The sequence below is a fragment of the Daphnia pulicaria genome, chromosome 6, assembly GCF_021234035.1.
Source record: "Daphnia pulicaria isolate SC F1-1A chromosome 6, SC_F0-13Bv2, whole genome shotgun sequence".
NCBI classification, from domain to species: Eukaryota; Metazoa; Arthropoda; class Branchiopoda; order Diplostraca; family Daphniidae; genus Daphnia; species Daphnia pulicaria.
This window is the reverse complement of record NC_060918.1, coordinates 19,142,330-19,148,732: the sequence shown is the minus strand read 5'-3', so window position 1 is coordinate 19,148,732 and position 6,403 is coordinate 19,142,330. Positions and strand designations below refer to the sequence as shown.

Genomic DNA, 6,403 nt, shown 5'->3' with positions numbered 1-6,403 from the left:
GGTATTGTTAAATGAAATGAAAAATTATACTGACCATTTTTTTACGAACTTCGGCCAATGATGTACACTTCCAAGCTCATTTATTCGATCAAAATTCGAGGTGGAGCATCGCGAGATCTTTGAAGTTCGAAGCCATTGACTCTCCCCTCATACTGCAATGCGATCTTGCGACCAGAAACTTAAAAAGGCATGAATTGACTTCTACAATATTTGGCTGTCCTCTCTAAAAAAATATCGTATAGCGAATGAAGCCGAAGGCCAGACATTTGAATCTACAAAAGTTTTGTACAAACGTTGTATAGCAATTACTATATATACTTTATAGTTTAAGCACCTCACCCTAGAAATAATTTCAATGTTAAGCATTATTTGAACAAAAAGTTTGGTAAATGTTTTCTGTACCAAATTGTATAGTAAACATAAGTAAGAAGTAGTCAAGGGGCGTTTAAGGCAGAGACGAAGGACCTTTTTTGTCTTCATGTCTCTGCCAGACTAAAAGCAAATTATATAACGAGAACAATTAGTTTGCAAAATTTTCCGTGTAATATGTGAAAAGCGGAGAAATGCAAAGACGAGGTTGAAATAGGTTCAGAAAACAAAATTTTTGAGTCGAACAAACAGCCTTTCGTTTTTGTTGGTCCCATCTAATGAGTGAAAATTGAGGAGGTCACTAACTTGGCACAAGAATTGTAAAGAAGGGTATGATGGTTCGACATCGTAATTTAAGGAATGTTATTGAAAGTTTCGGCATTATATAAACTAACCAACAAAACGGGATCCTCAATACGCTTATAGATAATTGTTTTTTAAATTTCCATGCGTAAAGCCTAGATCAGATTAGCAGAAAAATAAACAAATTATACAGTGTCAACGTGAATAAAGTCAGAAATGCATGATTCTTTCTTTGAGTTTACATACACAGAATCTTTCAAACGAAGGGCTTTGTTTGATTCTAACGTTGCCAAATACGGCACATTTTGCCACCCACTAATTAATATCAATTTTAGGTATGTTACCTTTGTTACCTTGCAAGATGTTATGTGGAATGAACAAAACAGAAACGAGGGATTAGTACAACTGGAAGCTACATAGATTAAAACATCACTTACTGCTTCAAAGTGATCCATCAGCCTTGGATACCTGTTAAGGATGTAAGTTGCGGTTACCTCTTCATTATTGGACTCTATTATCCGTCTTCTTGAATGCCTGCATGAGATGAAGTTATCAAGCATTTCCTTTATGTTGGCCTCAGTTAAAGGAGTTTTCTTCATCCAGGCTTCATCATTTTTGTCATCAGTTTCACAAATATTTTCTTGGTGACGCCTGGGGTAAAGAAATATACAGTTATTTAAAATTCATTCATTTCTTTTGAGTTTCTTACCTTTTTGCAGCAGGTTTGGTATTAGGCTTACTGTAGCCATCAGAGCTTCTCTTTGTCCTCAGAGCATGCAAGGCTGCCTAAGCCTATTTTGCAATCATATCATAGATTCTGAAATTATGTAAAATTTAAATATCTTAAATATATTTCATCAACAGACGCTATATTTTAATGTTGTACCCATTTTTATTTCGAAGTTAAATTTCTAGAACCAGGGATAAAGTGGCAAATTGATTTCGTAATTTTTCTTGTTCCTTATTATTATGGTAGTGTATCCTTAGGCAAAAGTAAGCAGTTGAATTATCCAATAAAGTGACAGCCAACTAAATAGACTACCTCTCACAATTCTCCATGTCTATGTGTACGTTAATTCGATCACATACCTCAAAGTTCAAAGCATCAGCAGTCGCTAGTTGATCAAGCAATTCTTTGGCTGTTTCCCTACACCTTTTCCCAATTTTCATGTTTTAAATTATTTCTAGAACAGAAGAGAAAATCTGAACATTAGAATCAATTGTATTAAAAACTAAAACTGAAAATTGCACATCCAATTAATATACTTCTGTGATTTCTACTTCTTGCTGGAGAGGGTCTTCCTCGTCAACAACGTGTTTTACTGCTAATGGGACAGGTGATGTTAGTGGTTCTTCCACAGTAACTAAGTTTGGTCCCTGGTCTTCGATATCTTTCTCTTTAAGAAGAAATTTTAACGTATCTTTTACAAATTTTTTCATCAGCATTCGAAATATCAGGTCAGACTATAATAGCAACTCCAACCAACACACATATTTGCAGTGCCTGATTCTAGGGCACGCGGTGCCCTAGACACCGTGCGCCAAAATAAAAAGGAAGTCCATCCCCTTTTTTCTCGTAGGCAGCGATTTCACTACTTTCTTTATTTAAAAAAAAATACTTCTGTATTTTTTCTTAAAATTGATTACATAAACTTTGCATAAAAAATTATTCTACACATAATGAAAAATGTTCAAACTTAAATTTTTTTAAAACACATAAATGTAGGGCTGTTTGAAGCCCTAGGGATAGTCCCATAAGGCCCCGTGTTAAACTAGACCCTCTTATTACACACCCAGCCAGAGCTGACATTTTGGACGATTCCAGTGTTCTTGCCATTTGCGCCCTCTCATGTACGCGTACCATTAACTCCTTTACCATAAAATTACGTTCACAGAACACACACAGAAGACGTTTTTTACAGCTCAAAATAACTTCTTGTAAATTGCTTTCAATACTGTATTTTATGTTGGGCGTACTATCTTCAGAAGCCGTATACGAAATTTTGCAAAGAAATTGACGTTTTCTGGGACCTATGTGACGAGGCCAGAGTAAGACATTACGCCACACCAGTTTGAACGAAACTAGTTTCGCCGTTCTAAAAATTTTGGATTGTAGAGAACGGAAGACCCTGAAAAAAGGTCCTTTCACTACGTTTGTACAATTCCTGGGGAAAAAGATAGATAATTTACAATAACGGTTTAGGGTTTTAACTTAAGTAAATTAATTATCTAGTATACATGGTCGAGGCTCCAAAGATTGACAATGGCATCGACGAATAAATTATATTAGACCTTGTGATTTTTTCAATTCTATAACACAATATTTCATTCTCAAGTGAATGGTTCCATTTTGCCGAATTAATCAACCAAACTTTGTGAAGTTGACACGCATAATTGAGGTGGTTCTTTTTTCTCTACACAGTACGAATAACTGTGTTGATGGAAATATTTTGTTTCGAAAACACTTGTAACCAGAATGGGCAACTCGGGACTCTCTCGTAATCGTTCGTATGCATTTCACCGAACTCAAATGTCCCGTTTTCATCATGTCTCAAAATTACGAATGATTTTTTTTTTGTAATCAGTGCTGTTATAGGACAACTTTTCAGATATTTCAATTCCTTCTGAGTCTTTGCTTAATAGTGTGGAAACATCATTGAAGTATCTGTAAGTTTCAAATTCTTTCATGTTTACATAAAAATTTCGGGTTACTAAGATTAAATTTGAGACTTGTTTTCGTTGGACTAGCAGTGATAATGCAGCAGAATGTTGTCTATTGTTGATTTCTTAAATTGTTCATGATATGAGAGTGGCGTTTAATGGCTCCGTCCATTCGCTTGAACCCATCGTCCAGTAAACCTTTTGCGGGCCGTTTTGTCTGACGGTGGTTGATAAAAAATATAAAGTGCATCTTTTGCTTAACTGAAATGTCGGGGTAGAGTCATTTGTATTCACACAAAAAGTCTGAGAAAAGAAGCTCAAAATATTCCAAAGAACTTTTTGTCAATTTCGACATTTATGTAACCATATTTCCACAGCGAATACAGTACGCAGCTTGTAACGTGCGGAATTATTCCTTGCGAGACCGTATGCATACCATCATTCACGAAATTCATTATTTTGTGAAAGAAAAGAAGGCTGTTTAGTTTGCAATATCTTTTTACACCTCACCCATGGAGTGCACCCGAGAATTCGAGCTCTTCAAGATATTTTGTGTAGTCCTGTCGGTTTCTTAAATTCAAATATCTTTCTCTAGTTAATATCTGTACATCGTTTCGAGTGGCGTAACAGATGGAGCAAAAGTAATCACCGCTAAATCCTTAAACAAAACCAAACATTTGATTGATTGCCAAGTTGTCACTCGTAAAATGCGCCAGACTTTCATAAACGCAAAGCACACCTATTCCTGGAACTCCACCTTCTATGCCAGTGGTTTCAAATTCAATAATTTTTTACACAATACACTCAAGTACAGTATCCTACAAAAAAATCCGAACGGCGATTTTGTTGTTTTGAGCCACATGGGCTATGGAAATAAAGGAGACTACACTGGTGGAGATGGAGCTCGTGATGGCCCACCAGCTATGAAAGCAAGGTACACAGGCCCGCCATGTGATTTCTGTACCACTAAGGGAACTATCGCTACTCAACCCGTCTCCGGCTATAGGAAGAAAGTCCATGCATCCAAACGAGACTCAGCCAACACCACATTTCTTCTCCCACCTTTTGTGGATTTCGGTCCACCTGTGTCATCCAGCGTTATAGTCTATCTTGACCCCTCTAACTGGTTGGATAACTCCGGAGCTAGGGCACAACTCACCAATCAAACAAATCTTCAACACAATCTTGTTCCTGTCCTGGTAGGAAGCTGGGTAATTCAAGTTCTTCTGACGCAAAGGCTGATGTAAACGATTACGGTGATGTTATATTTGAAGCTTTAGTTCATGGAAAAAAAACGAATCGGAAGTATAAAAAAAGGTACTCTACGCCCCGACGCTGGAATGAACTAAATTTTAATTAAAGCAGTCACCGCTCTCTGCACAGAAGTCATTTTCTCCGGTAGAAATGTCATATTTAAGAAGAACAACGTTATTAAAGCCACTGGTTTTCGAGCAGTACGAACGCTCTACAAACTACCAGAAGAAAAAGAACTGCAAGTTGGAAAAATCATTGTCTTGGATAATGTGGGTAATGTGCGAGAAACGTACCTAAGTGGTGCCAGTTTCTACGTCACGTTCAAGGACAAAGTCAGTGGTTATCGACGAGATTTTTTCATTAAAAATAAATTGTTAGTTGTGGGTAAATTAAAAATTTGTGTTTCTTCTTTTCAGAATGAAACTGGAAAATTAATTAAATGCTTATGAACAGATAATGGCACCGAGTAAAAAGGAGCCGATTGGATCTGGGTGGAGGAAATCGGAATAAAACGGCAGAACACCGTAGCATACTCACCTCAACAAAATGGCGTCTCTGAGAGAGACAATCGAACGATTGTAGAGGCAGCTCAAAGCGCCCCCTATGGAAAGACACATCCAGTCTCACAGCAAATGGCAGTACGACTCTGGGCCAAAGCGATTGCATACGCCGTCTACAACTTAAACCACACTCTTTCGTGCATCAAAGCAGTCACAACTTAAATACTACGGTACTAAACCTAGTATTTCTAACCTCCGCCAATTTGGTTGTATCTGTTTTGCTCATGTTCCAGTTAAAACTCGTCAAAAATGGGACAAGAAAGGTGAGAAGGGGACGATTCGGTACGGCCTGTGCTACGGCGAAAATAGTGGGAGCACCACTACATCTCTCATCGGTCACACAAATTCCGACTACGCGGGTGATCTAGACCATTTCCGTTCAATAACTGGATACATTTTTCACTACAACAATGGTCAAATCAGCTGGTGCAGCAAAAGACAACCGGCAACTGCATTGCTCACTGGGTACCAGGCGTTGAGCGACTGATTTAAAGAGTAAAGAAGCAGTTTCCGTAAGTTGGCTCCTACAGGAAGTAGAAGTTGAAAGCAATAAGCTATCAAAATTTTTTGTGACAACAATGCTGCAATTCAACTTGCCAGCAACCCAGGATATCCTTCTAAAACAAAACATATCAATGTCGCATATCATGTTGTTTGCGGGTTGGTCGAGTCATGGCAAATCATACTAGAGCGGGTAGACAGAATGATAACCTTACTGATACTAAAAAAAAAACCACTTCCTTCTTCTGACTTTAAGAAGTTTCGAGCTCTAATCGGAGTCCAAACTTTTGAATAAATTCCAAAGCTTACATTATTGCTTTTAATCATTGAGTGGGATTGTTGGCGTTAATAATTTCAAGCAACAAAGATTTTAAAAAGTTTTTTGCTTGCAGAAACCTATGCAGGTGACTTGTTTTTGTTTTTGGACACCTGAGGAAGTGAATGTAGGAGACTATGGATTGGTCAACTACTCACGGCTGCTGGCTGCTGATGGCGCTCGACGAAATAAAAAACGGGCATCGTGTTCTGTATACTGTGTGCAGTATCTTACATATTGCAAGTAATCTTTGGCAATGATGGTGATCGAAGTCGATGGTGTCCACTTGTAGTTATTGATGATGAATGTAATGGAATTGTTTTCCAATCCAAAGTAAAGTTAGGCATATGTATATCAAACAACTTGTGGGCTTCTAGTTGGAGGAGGCGTTGAAGGAAAGGCTACGCGGTGTCTTGTTAGTTAATTAAATGTAGACGTA

At 37.7% G+C, this 6,403-nt stretch overlaps 1 long non-coding RNA gene across 4 annotated transcripts; it reads right to left on the bottom strand.

Moving 5' to 3' along the window:
• Window positions 1–542: 542 nt before the first annotated feature.
• Window positions 543–2,296, bottom strand: LOC124342254. 4 transcript variants are annotated; one of them, XR_006918731.1, is made up of 6 exons: window positions 1,939–2,296; window positions 1,715–1,856; window positions 1,559–1,654; window positions 1,382–1,489; window positions 919–1,323; window positions 543–827 (listed from the first exon to the last, which is right to left on the bottom strand). It is a non-coding gene; the product is annotated as an uncharacterized LOC124342254 (long non-coding RNA). The 4 variants fall into 4 exon arrangements; XR_006918730.1 differs by having other exon boundaries at window positions 543–1,025; window positions 1,110–1,323; XR_006918729.1 differs by having other exon boundaries at window positions 543–1,323.
• Window positions 2,297–6,403: the final 4,107 nt, after the last annotated feature.